Source organism: Colias philodice, chromosome 26 (genome assembly GCF_061535455.1).
Source record: "Colias philodice isolate Cphi_HAF_F1 chromosome 26, ilColPhil1 Martin Lab GWU primary, whole genome shotgun sequence".
In the NCBI taxonomy this organism is placed as follows: domain Eukaryota; kingdom Metazoa; phylum Arthropoda; class Insecta; order Lepidoptera; family Pieridae; genus Colias; species Colias philodice.
Genome location: NC_143111.1, coordinates 8,433,810 through 8,460,995, shown reverse-complemented (window position 1 = coordinate 8,460,995; position 27,186 = coordinate 8,433,810). Strand labels below are relative to the sequence as shown.

Sequence of the window (27,186 nt, the reverse complement as noted above, 5' to 3'; positions counted from 1 at the left end):
TCCCAAGACAATTTAAATTTTCATATAGTTTAACTTTCTTAACTTTTTCATTAACAAATTACGATCAACACCGTAAAAAACTATCAAATTAAAAACACTACTACGCCATTTTCTCTTTAATATTAAGCGACGTACAGGAATACCTCAGGGTGTTCGCTTGTCCCGTAGCACGTAAAATAACATGTCACCTTATGTAAATTTGTATTATTTTAGGAAAGTCTAGCGTCTAGCATGAATATATCAACATATAGTAATCGAGGGTATGCTTGCACTGTTTATTTTAGTATATTAAGCTCATATTCTGAGCTATCTTCTAAATTGAATTGTAATAATTTGTTGAATTTGGATTGAGGAAAAAATGCCTAAAGACAAATTGCTCTTGTCTGCAGGTAAATCCGCGAGGCACAACTAGTTTTAAATGAAATACAGTTAGTTATTATTTATTTTTTATTGAAAAATCAATATCAGGAATTGACTTTTACAATTTCAGAAAAAGTAATATTTGGGCGAAGCCGGTGCAAACAGCTAGTTACTAATAAAATTATGTACAAAATCATATTACTGAAAAGGTCACAATATAATAGTGATACTAAAAAGTTTCTACATAATATTATTATGAGAATTCAAAAGCGCTTGTAAAATAAGTATTTTTATCATGTTTGGATTTGAGCGTGCATTTTACTTATAATCTTAATATTATGTTACTAAAACATACATTTAACTGCTTTATAGTTGTCATACAATCCATACTAATAATGTTATAAATGTGAAAGTAACTCTGTCTGTCTGTCTGTTACTCAATCACGCCATAACTACTGAACCAATTTGCATGAAATTTGGTATAGAGATATTTTGATACCCGAGAAAGGACATAGGATAGGTTTTATCCCGGAAATCCTACGGGAACAGGTTTTTCTATGAAAACCCGAGCGAAGCCGCGGGCGGAAAGCTAGTATTATAAATAAACACGTTAACACGTAAATTAAAACGTAACCTTTTCCTCATTTCATTAAACATGTAAATATTTTTATTGATCATGTGTGAAACACCAAAGTACTAAGTGACATTTAATGTGATGACACGATGTTTTAATTAAATAAATAATTAAACAGATTCATTTATACGCGGAATATTTAATTTTCTCGTTGTAAAATATTTTATTAAATTCCACCGGCTTCCGGAATCTTTTTGATAAAAAATTATAGTTTTATACACTGCAGGTCAGGACGAGCTGACGATAATAATTTACAGCACATTTTAAATGTAAAAGTCTGTTTATAACGACTCCTATTTAATTATGCTGTAGTTGCATTCGTGTGAGTTTTCTTTTCCATAATTATTGTCATTTCACATAAGATATTTATGGCCTTAATATAATCTTAAATACTTATGGATATTGTAATTTAACTGTAAATCGTAGGAAGTGCAATCTACGCTTTTATACCTAATATTATAAAGCTGAAGAATTTGTTTGTTTGCTTGCTGGGGAATGCTAATCTCAGGAACTACGGGTTCGATAAGGGTTCGATTTGAAAATTATTTCATTTAGATAATCCATTTATCGAGGAAGGCTATATTATATCATCAAGCTAGGACCAACGATGCCCTAGGGCTTTGCTGTTGAGTAAAAGAAGTGACTATAAAAAACTTGAGCGATGTCAAGGGACATCCGGATGGAACGAAGTGTTAAGTTAGAGAGATACAGAGAACCACGCGCACGCCGCACGGCTTACAACTCTAGCAGAAAGTGTCGTGACAACTTCTCGTAAGAATTTTTTCCGTCTAGCCCCCTTTCACAACGCGCAATAAGGAACTTCCAAAAATAATACTCATTGAGAAACTTATAAGCCGTTCAATAACAAAAAGACTACAAAATTGACGCATAAGAATCTACATTATTGCCTATTAGGGTGCACTCACACACATCAGTCACCGTCACGGCACGTCACCGGACAGGATTAAAAAAAAATATGTATCAATAGTTCTAGTATGACTCTGTTCCCACACGACAGTCGCCGGCACGAAATCTATCAGTGACGTCCCCGGTCAGGCACGTCAAATAATCTTTCCATACATGTATCATACTTTTATCCCCACTCACCCGGTGCCGTCACGTCTCAGTTCAGTCAGCGTCGTGCTACCGTCAATTGCTACATGTTCTCTAGCGTGACACACGTCTGATCACTCACTAACCTGATGTATGTGTTCAATGATTCAGTCAAACCGGCGACGTGACTGACGGACAACATGACGGTGACTGGTGTTTGTGGATACGTACACAAACCGTCACCGATCAGTCATCGGTGACTTGACGGTGACTGATGTGTGTGAGTGCACCCTAAAAGCTAAGTGATGTATTAAATCGGCGATTTGGAAAGAAAAACTTTCTTAAACACCGATTAGGGAATTTCGAACTTTTCAGAGACAAGAGCATTTTATTTATAGTTTTGGGGTTTTTATTAAATGTTTTAATGAACTTTTTAATGATTCGAATCATGAAACGCATCGGCAAATATCATGTCAAAAATATTGAATTAAATCCCTACTTATATTGTAAATACGAAAGTAACTCTGTCTGTCCTATCTGTCGGACTGTCTTTTCTTTACGCCTTTGATTGAACCGTATTGGATGAAATTTGGTACAAATATAGTTTGTCTCTTTTGTCTACGCAGGTGAAGCTTCGGGCGGAAAGCTAGTTATCAATAGTTACAGTAAATACATGAAATATGTCCTAACTGTTATATTATTACATTTTTTTTCACCAATATTTCATTCACAATTTGTAGCATTTTCATACAGAACCACAAAAGAAGCTGTCACGGGCGAGAAAGATGACCTGAAGGGCTAGGTTCTGGAAAAATGTTCTTTATAAGGAGGAATAAAATCTACATATTTCTATTCGAGAAATGAAGATCTGGGTATGACGTTGAGGACATTTACTGGACAAATTACATTTCTTGTTCAATGAGCTTTTTATAGGTTATAAGGTTATTGAAACCGGTTTTACATAACTTGACAATTTTATAAATTTTTATTTTTTGAAAATTTATATAAAGGAAATTTTCACACAATATAAAACACTAGCTTTCCGCCTGCGGCTCCGCCCGTGTTTTCAAAGAAAAACCCGCATAGTTCCCGTTCCCGTGGGATTTCCGGGATAAAACCTAGCCTATGTTACTCGTGGATAATGTAGCTTTCGAATGGTGAAAGAATTTTTAAAATCAAACAAACAAACAAACAAAGTTTTCTTCTTTATAATATTAGTGTAGATAGTTGAGCTAAGCACGTCATTTTATTTAATGATTTCAATTTTTTTTCAAGAAAGCTGAAATATTGTAGAAGTAGGTATAGTTTAAATTATTAATTTTCAATTACTCAATCAAACACAATATCTAAGGCCTTGAAAATTGTTTCGATAACAAGATGCTTCACTACACAAATCTCTATCAGCGGAGACCTTTTCTTGTTTCGTACTTTTTAGAGCGTGTTTTAGTTGGTCAACTTTATTTTGACTATCCCGAGTCAGTCCAGGCTAAGTGGCTAGTATGTTACTTTCATTATATACTGAAATGTTAGGTAACATTAACGATAATATTTAATTAAGTTTACTTTGAGTTTGAGTTGTTTTTAGAGATTAAATTTAAGTAATTGATTTAAATATAATCGATAGAACAAGTGAACTCAATGAATTGTTACTAATGAATGAATTCCATTTATCTCATTTCGGTTTCAGTGTATTTCTCTTATCTTTCTAACATTAAAATCACAATCGAACAAGATATTGTATTTGCGTGACTATTTTTAAATCAGTTTAAAACTTTAAACAGTTCAGTCCTCAATCAATTTTTTAAGATTATAATATTATGTAAATTTCAACCGATTAAAAAAGGAGGTTCTCAATTATATGCATTTTTACTCCTACTAATATTATAAATGCGAAAATTTGTGAGGATATCCATCCTCCAAACTCAAATATCATCAAACACACACATATACATCCGTATATGTGTGTGTTTGTTACTCTTTTATGCAAATACTACTGAACCGATTACAATGAAATTAAGCACACATATAGAGGGTAACTTGGATTAACACATAGGATAGGTTTTATTAACTATGCGGGTTTTTCTTTGAAAACAAGGGCGAAGCCGCGGGCGGAAAGCTAGGATATTTATAAATATACAGTGCTGAATTTCAAGTCTTTTTCCACACATTAAACACATTCATACCATCAGCAACATTGCGCGTAATGACTTGAACCAAGTGTCCATTGTGACGATAGTGAGCTAACCGCAAAAAGATTTAAAATGTTAAAAGCACAGCGAAAAATCGACAATGCCATTGTTCCCCTGGCCGAGGGTAATCAAACAGTCCGCTAAAAGTACAATATGTTTGAATTGTACTGTCACGCTCGACATTTGCTACCAAAATGGTTTTATTTTAGCTCAATATACGGCAAATTGACGTGAAAAATCTTTTTATGGGCCCTCTTCACATTGGGCAGCGTTGGGCGAACAGAGGCAATCATGATAGTGTAGGCCTAAATGTCTATGATCGGCATTGTAGGTGTATTCATATTCGGCGTAATAGCGGCAAACATCGACGATCGTTTGTTGGGCCAACGCTGCCCATTGTGAAGAAGACCTATTTTAGGTAAGCAATTGGATGTTCTGGAATGTTCGATGGAAGCTGTTAGAATTTGTTACAATTCAAATCTACGCTTCGTTATGTAATAACAATGCTTGGTTGGTCTTATTTTTCGGTTCATAAAAACGTTTTGTTCAATTTTTTGTTACTTGAGGATTTTGCTGTGTGAACTTAAAATGCGGTGCAAAATAGTATTTCTTGGGGTTTGATTTTATGAGGATTTTATAAATATTCTTTAAAATTGTAAATAATCTTCAAAAATAACGATAAAAATATACAGTTATACCTAATCACTACATAGTATAAATTATAAAACAAAGTCGCTTTCTCTGTCCGTCTCTTTGAATACTTAAATCTTTCAAACTACGCAGCAAATTTTGCTGCGATTTTTTAAATGGACAGATTGATTCAATACGAAGGTTTTAGTATAATATAATTTATTAGGTTTTAGACAAAGTGGGCGAAGCCGCAGGCGCGTCGCTAGTAAGTTAATGTCAATAATTTAAAAAGGAAAATTTTCATGTTAAGGAAGTTATATCATTATAAAACATTTAGTTCAAAAAGAAATAGTATTTAACCTAGGTTAAATCAACCGGTTATTAACGTTGTCTGTACTTAAAACTTGATTATGTACAACTGTCGGCTTTCACACATTTTAAATTATTATATTATGTCTACAAATCACATTAAATAATAAGGCGATAATTTTTTTTTTATCGGATCGGTATAGATTTGGCAGAGATAGATATGGATTGACCCATAGGCTACTTTTTACCCGGATACCACGCGAATGACGCCGCATGTTCAAGGTAGTTTTATACAACGTGTTGGCATAATACATTTATAGTGCATGTATGTTTAAAAAATAAAAGGACTTTCAACAGCTCGTGGGTAATGGAAAAGCCAACAATATACCTGGTCGTAAATTAGCCTCGCACCGGCCGAGACCAGCCCCCATAAATCTACACTGACAATTACTTGACTTACAAATCCTGTACACTCCCTTGGAGGAATCTTTTAAATGTTAGTATAAGAATGTTATGTTGCGGTCTTTTTATTTATGTACACGATTTTTTGCCTGTGGTTCATTCATTTTATTTGTGAAATCTGTTGCCAAATATTAATAAATTTGAGCTACCTAATAAGTAATGTATGAAAGATCACTCTTTAGTGATAAGGCCGCCCTCTGTGCTAGTTTAGCTATAAGTTTTAGTTTAAAGTAATTTGTATAACTAGCATAGTAAAGTGTAATAAATAAAAATAAATAAATAAATAATGTACCTACCTACCTTCCTTAATAATTTCCACTTGGAAAGATGCAAAAAAAGCTTACTGGATATGGATGAAATTTGGCGCTACGATAAAAAATAATTTTGATTAATACAATACGTTCTGTATAATTTTTATTACCTAGATTAAAGATTCGAGTGAAGGCACGCGCTTACGCTAGTGAAACAAGTATAAATTTCTCGACGACCAGGCGCACATAAATCGTAGCATGTTATACGATGCTAATAGACACCTGCAACGTCCCGTGCAACTTGATGATAGCATCTCTTACATATTCCTACATAAGTACCTGGTTCACATTTTGATTTATTTCTTTATTATTCTATGAATCCAGATTCATTATTTACAGTTTTAAGGCTTGAAGTGCAAGCGAGAGCGCGGAACGAGCGACAAAGAAGCACAATCGGACGTTGTCACGTTCAACTATCGTCAGTAAAGCGACTTTACAGACAAACAACTTTTTTATCCTGGTATTCGCAAATCTTTATTACCCTTCTCTTCATTATCTGTATCATTTTAATATTATGCAATAAAATTAACGTTTAGTTTTTATTTTGTTTTCATATCAAAGAAACATAACAGCCATTGAAACTTTCGTGAAATCTGAAGAAAGTACTTTAACTTCTCATTTTTTCTCTACTAATTAAAATGTAAAACGTCGCCATTTAAGGGAAATTTCTTATACAACGAGGTGTGAACGTTATCCAGCTAATTCCTAACTTTGACTTTAATTCTAACCTAGATTAAGTGCTTAACGACTCTACGTTTCACTTTATGGATAAAAGTTTTAATTGATTTATACTTGAAGTTATCTGAACATCAATTATCAGTATATTCAAATTTTAAGTCCAATTAGATTGGGACTTTCAATCCACATATAAAAAGGCATACTTACATGTAGTTATACGAATGATTAATACATTTTCTAGTTATATATTTTAGGTCACATTGAGATTAAAAATGTAAGGCTTATTTATAGGAATTTAGATAAATCTATCAATATTTCAAAAGCTTAAATCCATCAAAACGTTTATGACTTATTATTAGCGATTATAAGAAGCATTCCTTACCGATCAAAGTAGCCTGGAAGAGATAGCTTTTGAGCAAGAAGGCCGCCTTTTAGAACGTATGTGCCGTGTGTTTTGATTGTATCTAATTATAGTATAGCTTATTTCTGTTTAAGAATAAATAAATAAATTAGTGTATTTACCGTATTAGAATCTACACAATAACAAACTATAACAATATGGACCTTTCCACTCAGTTGAACCAACTAAAACGCATTGAAACAGAAAATATAATAAGATGCACATCAGCAACGCTAAATGATCTTCAAAGAAGCTTCTCAGCTTCAACTAATACAATATATTTTATCCTTCCGTTTTATATTCTTGCCCCGATCTTAAAATTAGGTTAAAAGTCATGTAATGAATGCAAGTTTGAAGCAGTTATTACTGCCGTTTTGTTATGCTAAGTGAACTCGCCTTGTGAATTAAGCGAGAAAATAATTAACATTTTCTTTTACAGTTAAGTACGGTTCAACACTTGGAGAAAAAGTCAGTGTAGGTACTTCGAAAAACTCACGTCACGTATGTTTTACTGATGTATGAATAAATTGAAACATTTTATATTTATATGCAATATAATTGTATACTTACCTACAATCTACATATCTATATATATAGTAGAGAACATGTGTAGTATATATTATTTTTATTATTATAAAGACATTGTAATATGTATATGAAACTAGCGGTCCGCCCCGGCTTCGCCCGTGGTACATATGTTTTCTCTACATAAAAACCATCCTGGTACTTCAAGGAATATAATAAAAAAAGAATTATCGAAATCGGTCCACCCGTTCTCGAGTTATGCGCTTACCAACACATTTTGCGATTCATTTTTATATATTATAGAAGATTATAAGGTTGGTAAGCTCCAGATGTAGGTACTGAATTAATTTCAAATTATTGTACCTATAAATACACTATTTCGTGCGTTTTATCAATTTTTCTACTTTATTTCTTAACCCGTTCAAAAGAAAGATTTGCCCGCTTTTCCCAGGTATAGAACCCGGGCAAAGCCGGGACAAGCGCCAAGTAATAAACATACGTCTTTAAATAGTTATATACCAAAATTCTAACCATAATTTTATACACCCTATATACTAGAAACTACATTAAAACTGTTTAAACTATGCTAAATTACTTGACAATTATTAATATACGGAAAATTGCACAGAGAGGATTTGCACAGCAAAGGATTCGTACTGCAAATTTAATTTACAAAATTGTAACTGGAAGAGCGGGATCCATATTATTCGAGAGTATTTTCTTCGACGATAAACGAGTTAGGACACTTCGAAGCAAAAAGTATTTTGACGTTAAAGATAGAACGTGTTTTTGTACGCCTTTAAGTTTACAAGACTTGGGTAAAAGTTTCGTTTATTTAGCTAAGCATAACGTTTTCTTTTTTCAATTCACATAATATAATTATTATACTAGCTGTGCTCCGTGGTTTTACCCCCACTGCTACGCTCCAATTGGTCTCAGTGTGAAGACAATTAATAGCCTATAGATTTACTCGATAATTGGTTTATCTAACAGAGAAATAAATTTTCAAATTGGACTTATGGTTCTTGAGATTAGCGCGTTCAAGCAAACAATCACACAAATAAACTCTTTATAATAGTAGTATAGATGTATACTTTTCAGTAACTTAACGTAACACACCATTAATTATTATTTTAACCCATTTCGGACACTTAACAGGAAACGAGGTGACAGACAGATTAAAATTTAAAAAAAAAACCCGCGTAAATAATCTGTTAAGTCTTTAATCTCGAGGTTTATTTTACCTATGTCAATCACATTTAAATTCTTAATTCCACAATATAAAAACATAAAATCAAATACAAAAAAATAAACTGACCCTAAAAGGTATTCAACGCATTACTCTGGTATTTTGGTATTTTTGCGACATTATCCGAGATTAAACAACGACCGGCGAAGGGTTAAACCGGCCCTTGGTATGTTTCCATGATGAGAACATTTTTCGGTATAATCATACATTTTTACTGATAACGAACGGAGTTTCTAAATGCTTTCGTAATTACATTGCTTGGTATTATGAAGGTTTAAGATATTTGTAGGGGAAAAATGTTTTTATAATATAATATCCAACTACTTTGGGTTGGATATTATATTATACTAGATTTCCGCCCGCGGCTTCGCCCGCGTTTTCAAAGGAAAACCCGCATAGTTCCCGTTCCCGTGGGATTTCCGGGATAAAACCTATCCTATGTGTTAATCCAAGTTACCCTCTATATGTGTGCTAAATTTCATTGTAATCGGTTCAGTAGTTTTTACGTGAAAGAGTAACAAACATCCATACATCCATACATCCTTACAAACTTTCGCCTTTATAATAGTATTAAGATTAAGATAAGATAAAGATTAAAATTCCCAGATAAATATCTCTGGAGTAAAACAGCTTCGTATTAATACCCAAGCGAACAAAGTGGCAGGCACAGCTAGTTTACATAATAATAATTACTAAAGACCGCCCAAGTTTTACAAAAGAACAAAGACTTTTTAACAAAAACTTTACAAAGTTCCCTTTTAAATGAAAGTAGTAATTACTTTGATGATCAATGAAAAAATAACGTTTAACTTGAGTTATTTCGTAAAATATGTTATAATTTCTCATCAATTACGATATGATAAATTATGAATATAAAATAAAATTCTATTAGTTACTATCGGTGCACCCCGGCTTCGCTCGTGGTACATGTTTATGTTTTCTCTACATAAAAACCATCCTCGTACTTCAAGGAATATTATAAAAAAAGAATTAACGAAATCGGTTCAGCCGTCCTCGAGTTATGCGCTTACCAACACATTTTGCGATTCATTTTTATATATAAGAAGATTATAGATAAGTAGGTACATTATGTAATAATTGATTGATAAAAATTCTTGTCAAATTTATGTAAAATTCTGAAGAAAAGAACGATTCAGAACAAAATAAAAATAAGTCATACAATATAACGTGCACTTGTTAGTTGGTTTCTATGAAAATGACCATCATGGACAAATATTAAATTAATTAAATAAAATAAATAAATAAATAAACGTTTATTGTCAACATAACACAAATACACCGCATGAGATTTTACACAATATAAGCATTTAGCAACACACATATACTTAATACAAACATTAAATTATTTATTATATATATATATATATATATATATATATATATATATATATATATATATATATTTCGGAGATTCCTCGCGATTAATTTCAACGTCCGCCATGATCGTAAATAATAAAAAGAATCAGTGCGCACAACTGGCGCGGTTGGCTGTCGGGCGGCAAGTGTCGGTCGAACTGACACCCCCCAACCAGCCAAACTACTGACTCAAGGAAAATGTCATTGTCACTTGTCATTGTCATAAATTCATTCGTTAAAACTTCAAGTCTTACTATGTCAATATTCAAAATACTCACAACTTTACCAGTAGATGGCGTTATTACCAACTGAATAAATCAATACTCCGACACGGCCATTCTGACAAATAGCGCGTTCTCGCGCGATTTCTAAACCTATTTAGCTCTGGTCACAACTTTTCGTCAAGGTTTGTAACGTAGAACCTACATAAAGCGCGAAGCTTCCCATGTAGAGCCAACACATGAAGCGCGGAGCTTCCCATATAGAGTCAACACATGAAGCGCGAAGCTTCCAATGTCGATAGAGCAAAAACATGAAGCGCGGAGCTTCCAATGTAGATAGAGCCAACACATGAAGCGCGGAGCTTCCAATGTAGATAGAGCCAACACATGAAGCGCGAAGCTTCCAATGTAGATAGAGCCAACACATGAAGCGCGAAGCTTCCAATGTAGATAGAGCCAACACATGAAGCGCGAAGCTTCCAATGTAGATAGAACCAACACACGAAGCGCGAAGCTTCCAATGTAGATAGAGCCAACACATGAAGCGCGAAGCTTCCAATGTAGATAGAGCCAACACATGAAGCGCGAAGCTTCCAATGTAGATAGAACCAACACACGAAGCGCGAAGCTTCCAATGTAGATAGAGCCAACACATGAAGCGCGGAGCTTCCAATGTAGATTCAGCCAACACATGAAGCGCGGAGCTTCCAACGTAGATAGAGCCAATACATGAAGCGCGGAGCTTCCAATGTAGTTAGAGCAAACACACGAAGCGCGGAGCTTCCAATGTATTTAGAGCAAACACATGAAGCGCGGAGCTTCCAATGTAAAGTCAACACACGAAGCGCGAAGCTTCCAATGTAGATAGAGCCAATACATGAAGCGCGGAGCTTCCAATGTAGTTAGAGCAAACACACGAAGCGCGGAGCTTCCAATGTATTTAGAGCAAACACATGAAGCGCGGAGCTTCCAATGTACATAGAGCCAACACACGAAGCGCGGAGCTTCCAATGTAGTACCAATGTAAATAGAGCCAATACATGAAGCGCAAAGCTTCCAATGTAGTGCCAACACATGAAGCGCGGAGCTTCCAATGTAAGGCCAACACACGAAGCGCGAAGCTTCCAATGTTTAATTTACGCGTGAAGCGCAGGGCTTCCAACGCTAAACTTTCGCATGAAGCGCGGAGCTTCCAATGCTAAATTTACGCCATCAGCTCCTCTTAGGAAAGGAAAAAGAAACAAGCGTCTAGAGATGCGATCCTTTATTAGCATTGATCAACAAAATAAATTGTAAACATTTCTACTAACCAAAACACCAACAACAAAAATAATGGAAAAATCATCATATCGCAACCGTCAACATAATAAATACAATCGTGTATCTCAACAAATGCCGTTTACTTTGGCGACTAATCATTTTATTTTAACATAACTCAATATTTAATTATTAATTTTTAAAGCCGATTAGAAAAATAAAACTCACTCTTATTACAAATCATCAAATTGATTAGACATTTCTGGTAAACTCATAGGATATTTACTCAGCTTTTCATGACACACATATTGCGCACGGTATTCGAATTCAACTCACGAAAATCAATACACAACCTGTCAGAGCCATCCTTCTTTTTCACGAGGATCGCCGGGCTTGAAAATGGTGACGTACTCTCGCTGATAATGTTTTTAGACTGGAGGTCAACTATTATGTCAATCATGGCCTTGCGTTCCGCGGGGGCCAGGCGATAAGGTTGACGCTGCACTATTTTGTTCGGATCTTTTAATCTAATTTCCATCTCACCTGTTGTTACGACCGTCTGAGAGTTCCCCTTTACGAAGTTTTCATTAAAATTTTCAATAATAGCACGTAAACGAGCAATATCTTGGATGTCTGTAAGGTAGGTATCGATTGCTTCTATATCGGCACTTTGCAAAGCACAAACGTGCGCACGAACATCGCGAGAAACGTGAACGTCTTTATTTTTAATTATTAAGTTTACCCCGAGTCGCGTAAAAACATCCCACCCCACAATGACGTCATGAGGTAAAGCCTGAGAGTCTACCATCAAAAAATACCATCGACCTCTAAGTGAACATCATCGATTTCTATAGGCAAAGTAATACGGAAAAAGAATGAGTGAAAGTGGAGCCAATACCAGTTAAACGCGTAAATAAAAAAAAAATATCGTACACCGGTCCTAATGTCAGCGATAGGTTTACGAATGAGCGAGCAGTTAGATCCACTATCTATGACGGCTTGTAATTGAAATCTACCAACAATAATTTTAACAAGCGGCGATTCTGACTAGACACACACATATTAACGGACTTTGTATCATTGCTTTTTTTTTTTTAATTTTTCGTCTGGTTGTTTAGAGAAACACACCTGCTCTGTATGCAGCAATTTGCAACAATAAGTGCACTGAACATTTTTATCGACAGGCGGGGAACATTTTAATTAAAACGTTTCCGAATGTGTAACCTTAGTGTGCGGACGGAATTTACAACTTCGCTTATAGTGCCCCATTTTGCCGCAATTGTGGCACATAACATGGTCATTTGTTTCAATTTAACGCTGCTTAAAGTCACTACAAAAAGAGCTCGAAGTTGAAGGTCGTTTATTATTTTTATTAATTTGAGGGTAGGTAGCAAGGTGTCTAACTAATGTTACAAAGTCCGTGGGGGTATTTTTTAATAAATCTGATCGTACCTGATTGTCAGGGATACCTGACATGACGACTTCGATCTCGTTCGCATCGCTCACGCTGTCTCCAGTCGATCGATCATCGCCAGCTTGTTGGTGGAGTATTCCACGTAGCCAGTTGGTGGAGTATTTGATTCGGCGGGTTGGTTCGCCGATTCTCGGAAATATGTCTCGCTCGTAGTAGCAGGGTGTCGGTTAAATACACTGGAGGAATGATGGTCAGATCCCACCGCTGCTTTCGGAGATTCCTCGCGATTAATTTCAACGTCCGCCATGATCGTAAATAATAAAAAGAATCAGTGCGCACAACTGGCGCGGTTGGCTGTCGGGCGGCAAGTGTCGGTCGAACTGACACCCCCCAACCAGCCAAACTACTGACTCAAGGAAAATGTCATTGTCACTTGTCATTGTCATAAATTCATTCGTTAAAACTTCAAGTCTTACTATTTCAATATTCAAAATACTCACAACTTTACCAGTAGATGGCGTTATTACCAACTGAATAAATCAATACTCCGACATATATATATATATATATATATATATATATATATATATATATATTAATTGTGATTGATACCTCGTGTAACGACTGTAAACTGCAACAAAAAACGAATTGTTAAAAATATACTTTACTTGATTATTATGAACTTAAAAACGGGGCTATAAAGAAATTTCAAGACATTTTTATTTAACAAAAAACCCGTATCTTGAGATTATCTCAGCTCTAGTTATTAACAATTACTTGAATCCGGGTCAAGTTAAAAGCCGATTCTTCATTTAATTAGACGACTGGTCGTCAGAGAAATTTGTTGAAAATATTGTAAAAATGTCTATAAAAATACTAGCGGTCCGCCCCGGCTTCGCCCGTGGTACCTACATGTTTAAACTATCCTATCTCTCAAGTTGGATCGAACTGCACATGGTGTGCGAATTTTATTATAATCGGTTAAGTGGTTTAGGAGTCCATTGAGGACAAACATTGTGACACGACAACAACATTTCTCTTCGTCATTTCGTGGTAGTTTCCGTTATGCTGCTTCAAAGTGCTGGAATAATTTACCTCCCCCTTTACGAAATCTTTCTTCAGTGCCATGTTTTAAAAAACGTCTGAGGTTTTTGTTGCTCCAGCATCAGAAGCAATTACCGATAGGAGTTCGGCCCGTCGCCACATATTTGAGCCATTGATCATTTTAAGGTATTTTATTGTGTATTTATATAATATCTAACACTCTCCCACTGTTCGCAAAATAAAATTAAGGTGCACATAATATTTTTTCTCTACCTATGCTACATAAACACAATTTCATAATTTATTATATGTATCATTTAATACTGAATCATTGCATCTGTACAGTCACGTGGTCTCCTCTGAAAATCAGTGCAGCAATACATTTTAAGTAATGGTTGCTGCTTTGCTGACGGGGAGTCCTTTTTGCCTCCATTACTATCTTTTTTTTTTCTGTTTTGTGTATTAATTACTAAGAGTTACATGGTGGCAAATAAAACGCTTTCTATTTCTATTTCTATTTCTTATTTAAGCCTAGAAGCCCATATTGAATTGGCTATAAAGCCCAAACATACGTAAAAATGACGTATAACAATAAAATCGCTGTGTTTTCCTATATTTCTATGGTAATTAACTATTTTTTGCAACAGTTATTAAAAATACAGTTTTAATTAACGCATGAAGTTCATTTAATGATATTATACTCTTTATTAATATAAATACAGAACGATAATTGAATCATCTAAAAAAAGGCAACAAAAATGTTCATATTACATTTTATTGTAATACCGTGGACACACAACAAGATAGAAAACATACTATGGTATGTTCATAGCTTTATATCCCAAAAATGAACAAAACTGAGTTTAAACTTCAATTTTGAAGGCACAATGTATGAATTTTGTTAGTCTAATATCCATCCGATAGCCCACGCTCAAAGAGAGAATTCCTTTATACTTTTTTTAAAGTTGGGCAATTTCAAATATTTCTCAATACGAAGCATCGAATGATTTTGATTTTAATAATAATTGTAAACATTTTGTGGGGTAATAACTTGCCTTTTTATTGCACACTAGCTTTCCGCCTGCGGCTTCGCCCGCGTTTTAAAAAAAAACCCGCATAGTTCCCGTTCCCGTGGGATTTCCGGGATAAAACCTAGCCTATGTCACTCAGAAATGATGTAGCTTTCCAACAGTGAAAGAATTTTTCAAATCTGCCAAGTAGTTTCGGAGCCTATTCAATTCATACAAACAAACAAACAAACAAAAAATCAAACCTTTCCTCTTTATAATATTTTATTGCACATTAACATGATGCTTCCTTTACTATTGCATTTCATTAAAATATTTTTCCAATATTTCAGCTCTAAGCTGAAATTTTCTAAAGCTGAACTGTCCAATTCAGGACATTATAAAGGTCGTCTAGTATCTACACTACAGCCCAATCCACGGGCTCGAGCTAGTTCAATCGAAAAACAAAGAGAATATTTCATTACTAACCATAAATGATACTCATGTTACCACTACTCAGCATTTTAACAAAACAAGCTTAATAAAAACAAAATTTCAATTGAAAAACGAATAAAAAACAGTTACATTTGACGTCCTTAATTAACGGGAACTTTATTCATTAAAAACAAACACGAACGCAATAGCAGAATTCATACCAATTGACAAATTTGCATGCATTTTCAATTAAATCGTCGAAAATATTGATGTAAACAAGAAAAAATTAATTACTGCAGGTGTATCTGATGGGAGGAAACGCTCAACTAATTGATCAACAAATTGGTCAACAAATCGATGAACAAATCCAGCGATCAGTCGATCGATTTGTTCTAAAATGAAGCTTTTTGAAACAAAGTTACCAGTTTATTGTCTTTAACAATGTGTGAACATTTTATGGAATGATGTAATGACACCGAAGCTGAAGTTATAAATTTACATGCAAATATCAGGGAATAAGTTTTAGACTTACTGATAATAATAATATGTTTGTATCAAAATATAATGTTTTATATTATATTATGTATAAATATATAATAATAATGCTGTGTTCATGAAAATTAGCTTACAAAAAATGAAGAGAGAAGAGAAGAGAATATTATAGAAATTGACGCTCGACGTAGAGTCGATAAATGTAGAGTTCAAAATTCATTTAAAACCGTAACTTTGAACTGTTACGAAGCTCTTACATTATAATAATAGATAAAATGGACCATTAAAACTGGGGACTTGCACAGGAATACTAACTTTTGTCAAACCCAAATACAACATTATGAACGCGAATTTTTGTAAGAATGTGATGTTCATGTTTATTACCTACTCTTTCGCGTAAAATCTGCTAAAATCAGCTGATCAGACCCGTATGAAATTATAGAGATAGATAATAATCTGGATTAAAAAGGCTACTATTTACTCGTCACGCGAGTGACGTCACAGGTTTTAGCTATTCTATAATATAAAAAATGAATCGCAAAATGTGCTGGTAAGCGCATAACTCGAGAACGACTGAACCGATTTCGTTAATTATTTTTTTATAATATTTCTGGAAGTACGAGGATGGTTCTTAAGTAGAGACAACGTAAATAATTATGTACCACGGGCGAAGCCGGGGCGGACCGCTAGTTATTTATATATTCTCTACTCTAACCACAAACATTTTCAATACCAGTTGCACGTTGTTCTTACCGCAGTGCCCTACTTGCGAAAGTGGAAAAATAATAAATTATTTAAGGTAATAACATCAGACTAGCGTACCTGAATTATGTAGGTAATTATTTTGCCTGGTACTAACTTTGTTGAGGCATTCTTGTATCGCTTTGAATATAAGTTTCAGTTATAATGTTGGTTTTAACGAGTATTTTTCAAGTTTAAGCCCGTGTCTTCGTTGTTTTTTAGAGGTTGATGTTACAAATATAATTTAGACGTAATGTTAAAATATGGTAGGTTTCTGAGTGACTATTAAAATTGCCGTAGAAAGAGACAACGTTAATAAAATTGAGAATTTTGATAATTTATAGTTATGAGACATACATAGTTTTTGTCTAGTTTCGTATGTTTTCTGTCTTTATATGTGCTGCAGAACGGACAACCGCTGATGCACGCATGTCTTAGAGTGGAGACCGCGGCTCGGCAAACGTAGCATAGGACGCCCTGCTACAAGGTGGTGTGACAACATCCGCAGGGTTGCTGGGCATAACTGGCGGCAACGAGCGAACGACCGGGTTCAGTGGCGTGCCATGACGGAGGCTTTGTCCAGCAGTGGACAAATGTAGGCTGAAAATGATGATGATGTTGTCTGTATTGTTTTTAAATAATTTTTTAAATAAATGATTTTTTTTTTATCCAAATTGGGCAAAACCTTGTAGCTCGTAGCTAGAAGTTTTGTACATTATATTATTATATACATACTATACATATACATATTATACATATACATATTATTATTATAATAACATTTTACCTTCAAAAAAGCTGAAATAAATCCATCCTCAATAATTGACAATTATCGTCACAAGAAGTCACGAGATTCGAAGGAATAATTTTTATCCTTTTTATAAGAAAGCTTTAGGCAAATTTTATTATAACACGTTGGAAGATAACAATATTATATTAAAGCGAGTTTTGTATATGATATTATAATATGTACTAGCTAAATTTAAAACTAGGTCCTACATCTTGAATCAGTCTATCTTCTATTAATAAAACACATCAATATCCGTTGCGTACTTTTAGACATCTATAGAGTGATAAGTGAGTTTGTTTTTAAATACTATGTAAAGATAGTGATAGGATCCTGGATCATAATAGGTATTTTACAGTGATAATAACTATTATAAAAATATAGTAATAATAGTTTCCATTTGGAATAAAAAGTTATTTATAAGTGAAGTCCCATGTCCCCTAGTGGGGTAAGGGGCAGATGATGATACATCTGTTTCACTGATCGATTTTCTTTAGGGACAAGTAGGTGATCAGCCTTCTGTGTCCTACCAGACCAAGACATTTTTTTTTTCTTAGTCTCCACCGGGAATCGAACCCAGGATCCCTCGGTGTTACGCTCACGCGTCAAACACTGTACCGAGGAGGCCTAGGCGGTCGAAAAAAAGTTATTTATGCTCGTAGTTAATTCCAAAGATACTGTTAAAAGATTCAGTTGTTAATACGTCTGCTTTTCTATAACATAACTTTTCCATTATTCTTACCCAATCAAAGCATTATAAAAGTCACCACATTTCGACCTACTTTTATCCCGGCTTAATGTAAAAACAACAAAAGAACTGTACGAAAAGAAATAAAGTACTATACGAAACAGTAATATAATAGCGAACTATTCACTAGGTGCGGACGTGACAAAAATCAACAACCTGCGTCGCCGCCCGTACGGCTGATAACTGTGACTTATAGCCCCGTTGTACTGAATAAGCCGAGAAATAAATAATATGGAAAAGACAGTATTACAATTATAGAAGATGTATTTTCTATTAAAGATAGTGGTTTTTAATTTTTATTATGAATAACTAAAACACGTTTACTCCAGACGAATATAACAAGCCAAAATTAACTAGACTTTAGTAATAATATTCACTTATAATACCACAAGAGCTTCAAAATTATCGGGTATTTTCCGATAGGTTCGTTGCAAACAAATGAAGGAGTCAAGTCCTTAGCCAAGGTTAAAAAATCACGAGCGCGAAGCGCGAGTGATTTTTCCTGAAAAACTTGACGACTTTATTTGTTTGCAGGGAACCTTGAGGCTTGAGGGAAATGCCAGATTATTTTGAAGCTCGTGTGGTATTCGGGGGATTATTTTTCCGTCCCAAATGTCGGCCAATAATTTCACAATTGAATTCAACCGGTCAGTTTGACCTCAACGACCAGAGAAAATTTTCAAAAAATTATCAGTATAATACCATGTAGGTTGTACCACGTGACGTCGAATGGTGCAATTCTATTGGTCGATATTTGGGTCGGAAAAATAATCAACATTATTAGTTAGTAGTATAATAGCAAAAATGCATAAGCCTCTGCATTTTTTATTCAAATACCTACTCTACAATTTAATAATTGCTATAGTATTTCCGCTTTATTTCATAGCTTCAATATAGTATTTTCGGTTCTTTGGTTATGTAAATTAATGGTAAATTTTATTTTGAAATTGAAGACAAAGTTGGTAAAATTTAACAATGCTTGAATTTTACAACACAACACTTGGTTACAGTTCGATCCTGAACCAGAGAAATAGAAGAGAGAAATAGAAATAAAAGAGAGAGAAGAGAAGATAATATGTTTAATTCGATGTCTCATCCAGAACACACACATCAAGGATTGAACCTTGTTTATGCCGTGGGCTTCATTTTTTCTTCTGTTGCAGTTCTTTGGCGTGCATTTAATGGAGTCCCTGTACATATTTGTACACGAATGTAGGTTGAGATAAACGTATGTACTGTAAATATTGTACAAAAACTTGCTTTGATAGTTTAACGATGTTTACTGTATACATCTGGATTGCTTGAATTTCAACGGAGTCAGACAAGCCTATTTATAGATGGTATACTTTTTCTATGCGGGACATTCAAAATACCTTACATATTTTTTTATCTTAATTTTTTAATATACCTACTAATTAACTTAGTAACGTGGTTACCTACTAATATAAGATGAAAGAAACACATAAAAACCAATACAAATGTAAAAGGTATCTTATAAAGAATAGTCATAATAGATAAAATATATAATATTATCTTTTTTGCAACCAGTTTTGAACCTTATATACAAATAATCTAAAGCCTAAATTAAAATTTAAACTAAACATAACAGTCAATCACTCAACAATTGTACCAAACGACATTAAAATTATAATACGATTAAAATACAATGGTGCAAATGCAATAATAATTTAAACTAAGTCATATTTCACATATAAATGACACCATTTGCATCTAGTTATTTTGTTTGTTCATGCAAATATTGGTAAATACATTTACATAATTAAATGCAAGCAATAAATTACTGTGTATTTGAAAAATTAATTAGATCATAATTATAGGCTTTTGCTGAACACATTTGAATTCTAAAATCTATTTTTGATGCAGAATAGTTTTAGGGTTTCGAATGCAATGTTTGCATTAGAGATGCACCGAATATTCGGTTCCTATCCGGTATCCGGCCCTTTTTTACTATCCGGCCGGATACCGGATGGTAAACTTGGTAGATTTTATAAATAGAATCTAAATAAATATACAGTTGTAATTAAAGCTTTTTATTATTTTCAACGAAATTTTTTTTAACGAAATTGTTTCGTGCTGACTGACACGATAAAAGTGTCTCTATCAAGACCTGTGACCGCGCGAACGTTCACTACGAAACAAATCAAAACCTGCACGGCGCGGGCGGCGTGCTGGTGCGCGACTCGCACCTACGAAACTCAAAATGCCGCCGGCCGAATATTCGGCGGCCGGATACCGAACATTCGGCTGGTGGTCAGGCCGAACATCCGGTATCCAGTATCTGGCCAAACAACCTTTCGTTGCATCTCTAGTTTGCATAATAGCATTTTGAAATGAGATGTTAATTGACAAAACTCTATAAAGTGAAGTCTTGTGTTCCCTAGTTGGGTAAGGAGCAGATGCATTATGCATACATCAGTTTCACTGATCGATTTTCTTTAGGGACAAGTAGGAGATCAGCCTTCTGTGTACTGCCAGACCGAGCCATTTTTTTTCTTCGTCTCCACCGGTAATCGAATAGGACCCTCAGTTTTACGGTCACGCGTCAACCACTGTACCAAGGAAGTGGCCAAAAAAACTCTATGGGCTATCATTATTTGCAAGGTTTTTTTAGTAACCATAATAAATTATATTAATTAAAGGTCATAAATTTATATAACTTACATTTATACGCTTCAATTATATTTATCCAAATAAAATAACTTCACGAAACCAACAGAAAATTCTCAGATTATCATTTAGGGTCGATTTTTCAATCCCTGGTTAAAACTTACCCGTCCAATAAAGTATTACACGATAATGTTAAAATGTCACCTGTAAACTGTCAATTGCATGCAATAAGAATACATTTTGAAATGGTAGTTTAATACGTTATTCGACGAATTTTAACTGAGGATTGAAAAATCAGCCCTTAAACGTTTTAAATTTCAAAATTAAACACTTGGGTTGTTCCAGTATTTATAAACCACGTACAAGTAAGATAAAATTCTTAGTTTACAAGATTATAGGAAACTTAATAATTTGTGGCGACACTGTGTTTAACACTAGGAAAGTTTGGATCTTCCGGAATTCATGTTGGTGTCATACAGACAGGTATATTTTATATCAAATGATTTTCATGTGATGTTTTTTCCTATGTTTAAAATACTTATGGACAGATTTACATGATTTGGATTTTATTTATATTTCTAATAATACTTACAACAATAAATGCGATAGTTACTTCGTCTGTCTCTTTTTTAAGCCTAAACCACTGAACCGATTGGAGAAAGTTTGGTATGAAAATTGTATGAAAGTTTGGTATGAAACATGAGAAAGGACATTTGATAGACTTAAATGCGCTAAACCTACGGAAACGCGAACTATAAGTACGGCGTTTCCTTTCCTTTGGCGGAGTTGCGGGTGGAATGCTTGTTATAGCTTCTATCGCGGGCCTTGAGCGCGGGGACCGAATCTAGAAATTCCGTAACGAAAAAACCTCACGCTCCCCACTCCGACGGGCACGGAGGTGTGGCTTGAAGGCATGCTATGCAATAGATTTACCGCGGCACTCCCTGAGTGCCACACGTCTTTTTCTCTTTACATATTCTATCTATCTATCTATTAATATTATTCTATTCTGTTTATCTCATCTGTAAAAAATAATACCGCATATTAAACGAAAGTATTCTCCAAAAAATATATTTGTATTCTACGAGATTGAATCCACATACTATAACTACATGTACCTAGGTACATACAAAATATTATATCCAACTCATATAATATTAACACATGCATTTCACATCCCGCATAACACTGTGTTCAAGTATTCCGAGACAAAGCGCGATAGTTTGGAAGTTTCCCAGTTCTACTGTTTACCGCTACATAACGTATAGCGTATTAATTCGATGTTGTGAAATAATTAGCGAGAGAATTGTTTTATTATATTTTACGTTTTATACAGAACTAGCTTATCGCTTGCTTTGTCTAAAACCTAATAAATTATATACTAAAACCTTTCTCTTGAATCACTCTATCTATTACAAAAACCGTATTAAAATCCGTTTCGTAGTTTTAAAGATTTAAGCATACAAAGGGACACAGGGTCTCTGTCCCTGTGACTGTTTTATACTATGTATTTGATGTCTTATAATGGTGCAGCTAAAAATATCATCAAGTTTAATCAAATTCAAAGAAGTTATCACTCCTTATTCCTAGATATTATTTTTAAGTTGTTTACTAGATTATTTTAAATTGCATAATAGGTAAGTAGGTATACATTTTTCTATATTTTGTAGACGTGATAAGTGATTTTAGTTCCCTTTATATTCTTCTTTATTTTTGCTGAATTCTTTACGGTTTAAGACATTCATTTCTCAAAAAGATTACATTTGAATCACTTACAGAGAAATAATAATATAAATTATAAACATTTTTGCTCGCTTAACGTTATTTACGAATTCTTTAATTATATCGCCCTTATGAAGTACCTTAATATTATATTCCTGTGCATTTGACTACTGAGATTTGTCACCATTACCAAAATTGTCAGGACTATCATTATAATAACATAATAATTAATAATAATAAGTGAGCGTCAAACCAGTTACCGTTAATTAAAAATTATCACGCATTTCGTTTTAAATATACATTTTCGGATTAATTTAGAGCACGTTGGATGCTCCAGTTATGCTTTAATGACCTACAAATTGTTAATTTGAAAAATTAAATGACATTTATATTTCTGTGCATTTTATCCTGAATCTTTTATGTTGAGGTTTCTTCATAATTAGTATAGAGGTAAGAATTTTGTATTGAATAGAATATAATAGGACACATATTTTTAGATTTTTTAATTAATTACTCATGTTATGTGTATAATTATTTCTATTTGTGTGATAAGCATCAATCTAAGGTGTTAATTATAAAATTCTTCATTCATTATATTTTCAAAATATTATGTTTTATTATGTATTTTTTAATTTGATACTTAAGTACTACAAATGATAATATAATTTACTATTTTTATACATCGATAAATAATAATAATGATGAACATGTCTTATGGATATTTTTAATTCTATTTATACATAGATGATGATGAATTTTTTTGACAAAATTTTAAAAGAGCAACTATGGAGTTTCTTGCTGGTTCTTCTCCATAGATACTGCTTTCCGAATCGGTGGTAATTGTTAAAAATATTTAGTGACGTTTCGAAAATGCTTCTAAAAGAAGTCTAATTGAATAAATAAATGTTTGAGTTTGATGGTGATGATTATATAAATATATTAAAGTGGTTAAGTTACAACTTGAAGTTACCACTTTGCCTCCAAGTTCCCTTGTGCCCTCTTTGTTAAGTAGATTGTCTTAAACTTAGCTTTTAGCCGGAATGCAGATAGCTTGCTTTGAGTTAGGCGAATTGTTTAAAAATGTTCCTCCGTTCTGACTTTATAGTGTTTCCTTTTAAATTTATGGTCTAGAACATTTTCACGCCTTTTCAAATACGATTAGCTTTTACTACACTTTCTTTGAACAGTTTTTCAACGAATCGAGGTTTTTAGAATAGAATTATTGTAAAAAAGTGTTTAAAGATAGAAAATGTTTTTGGTTTTATTTTAATTATTGCTATTTAGTACTTTACTAGTATTTTAAAGATTAAGGATTTTCGTTTGAAAAAATTGTAATTTCTAAATATACATTACTAAATTAAAATTGACAATACTAATTTACATTTTTAAACAGCTACCACAAGCTTTTACTTAAAGGAACCACTACATCATCACACTATGACCTAGATAATATAGATTCACACTACTACCTATATATTATATCATTATACACTATGACCTAGATAATATAGATTCACACTACTACCTATATATTATATCATTATACACTATGACCTAGATAATATAGATTCACACTACTACCTATATATATCATTATACACTATGACCTAGAATATATGATTCATGCACTTTTATTTATTATGCACCACCATGATTAATTTAACTATTTTCCTCGACTTTTTTGGGTTGCCTGGTAGAGATCGCTGCCAGTGATAAGGCCGCCTACTGTACATTGATTAATTTATTGTTAAGTTTATAAAATGTATCATATCTGGTGTACAATAAAGTATTTTTCATTCATTCATTCATTCATAGAGTCGGCCACAGCCTCAGAAGGAATACCTCACATATACCTAGGCAAGCCCTGGAACGGACTCCGCAAGGAAAAAGGCCACAGGGCATTAAGTCAGGTCATAGCTAAGGTTTTAAACCCAAAAAATGCTACAAAAAATATTATCCTACGGAACCCTAAACCCAAGTGCACATTTTATTAACATCACTATAATATTTCCGCCACGTGACCGTCCGATAACAGTTTCCGGCCCATCACCTTCCGGTTGGGGAAATAAATGTTTTTCTGCTTGCGATATGGCAACACTGAGATATTTATTTTCCACGTTTATTTAGGGAGTAACATTAAGATGAAATTTGGTACAGAGGTAGTTTGAGACTCGAGAAGACATTAGTAGGTATTTCATACTAGAAATCCTTCTTCGAAGTTCTTTGGATTTTTGAAAATCAGATTTGAATTGTATTTGTGTATAGTATTGTAATAAAAATATGTATGTATTTTATGTATTCTCTGACACATATTATGATGGATAGAAAAATTAGCAGACCTATTTAACGAATATTTAAAAGGATTAGGATTTTCCCAAGGAAAAAATACATTATTTAAGTATAGCAGAGCTGAAAAACTCCACGATATACTATAAATAGATATATCGTTATGTACAAACGATCGCTCTTCAAAAGATATTTCGTTACACGAATCCTTTTATTCCCGTATAGTCAATAGATTATTTCCTTTCAATCCGTGTTACATTACAATAGTATATTTACCTCCCAAACTAGAACGGGTGTATAATACTGGTATAGTTAACTAGAAATATACCAATACTAGATTTCCGCCCGCGGCTTCGCCCGCGTTTTTCAAAGGAAAACCCGCATAGTTCCCGTTCCCGTGGGATTTCCGGGATAAAATCTATCCTATGTGTTAATCCAAGTTACCCTCTATATGTGTGATAAATTTCATTGTAATCGGTTCATTAGTTTTTACGTGAAAGAGTAACAAACATCCATACAAACTTTCGCCTTTATAATAGTATTAAGAATATTAAGAATTAAGATATACAGGGTGTAATCGTTAAGTGTGCACAGGCGATTGTTTCGTAACTATTGCACATAAAAAAATTTTTAACTGACATTTAAAGCTCTATTTACAGTTTCCAAATGATTTTTTATTAAAATTTGCGAAGTAATTTAAGTACAAATTCAAAAAAAGAACCAAAATTTTTCATATTACATGTTTAGGATAGTCATATCTCATACTAAATGTATGTGTATGGTGTAAAATTTCATCATTTTACTCATTAGGTAAGGGCTTTCGATATCAGTTTAAAGTTTTTTTCGTTTCACACAGTCAAAAGTGCTAAGGTAACAAACCAACAATAAATACAGTGAAATTTCTCCTTTTTTGAAGTCGGTTAAAAATGGTAAAATGAATTTAAAAGAAGGCACGATTCATGGATGCATACTTAGATTGTAATATTTTCAATTGTAACCAGATGACGAGGGTAAGCTAATAGAATTTCAAATGTGGTTTTTACGGGTTTCTGTGATTTCCTGCTATTTGTTGAAATATTATATTGAAGTGTGATATAGAAATGGCTGCTTGTTGTAATGTATAAAAATGATATGATCGACATAAAATTATGTTTTGCGTGCTTTCTTTATAATACTGAATCCTATCATCATCATCATCATCATCAGCAGTCAGCACATAATATACGTTCCCACTGCTGGGACACGGGCCTCCTATAAGTAAAAAAATACAATAAAAATAGAGTAAAGTGAATTTGGCTATCAAATTCTACGAAAATAAAGTAGAGTGAGCACATTTATTAATATAGAGTTCTCTATTGCTCAAGTTGCGTTTTAAAAATGACAATCTCTGTACCAAATTCTTATCTCATTCCTTAAAACGTACCGTGTTGACGATGAAAATCTCAAGTTAGCACTTTTTCATCATTCAACAATTACTGCCAATCGCTTTGAAAGCGTAATAAACTAGAACAACAAGCCATTCAAACATGGATGGGTGTCCATCAATTCGATTTAAATCGAATAACTTTAATTTATCATTGTGGCAATTTAAATGCAGTAATGTGTGAATTTTGTGGATTAATTTCAAAATCAAATAGTTCCCAAATTATATTGGTTCATTGATGTGGAATCAGCGCTCATTGAGTGGCGGTAAATTATATTCTCGTTTAGATAACGTCGATGAAAACAAAATGAACCAAATGGACCCTCTTCACGATGGGCAACGTTGGCCCAACAAATGATCGTCGATGTTTGCCTAAACTTAAACTCAAACATTTATTTATTCAATTACACATCTTCTGGAAGCACTTTTGAATCGCCATAACATATATTTAACATTTAACACTGATTCGGAAAGCAGTATCTATGGAGAATTATGAATAAAATTAATCTACAATGACGACCAATCATAGACATTTATCCACTATTGTTAATAAACAATTATATCGCTTCATTTAGTTTGAAGCCTAAAAAAGTGAAGTCCCATGTCCCCTAGTGGGGTAAGAGGCAGATGCATTATACATCTGTTTCACTGATTGATTTTCTTTAGGGACGAGTCTGTAGGTGATTGGCCTTCTGTGTCCTACCAGACCAAAACATTTTTTTTTCTTCGTCTCCACCGGGAATCGAACCCAGGACCCTTCGGTGTTACACTCACGCGTCAACCACTGTACCGAGGAGGCGGTAT

At 33.7% G+C, this 27,186-nt stretch overlaps 1 protein-coding gene across 2 annotated transcripts in view; it reads right to left on the bottom strand.

The window, feature by feature from the left end:
* Positions 1-27,186, bottom strand: part of LOC149477055 (uncharacterized) — a 306,353-nt gene that overhangs the window by 9,910 nt on the left and 269,257 nt on the right. The gene's annotated exons all lie outside the window — the stretch shown is intronic.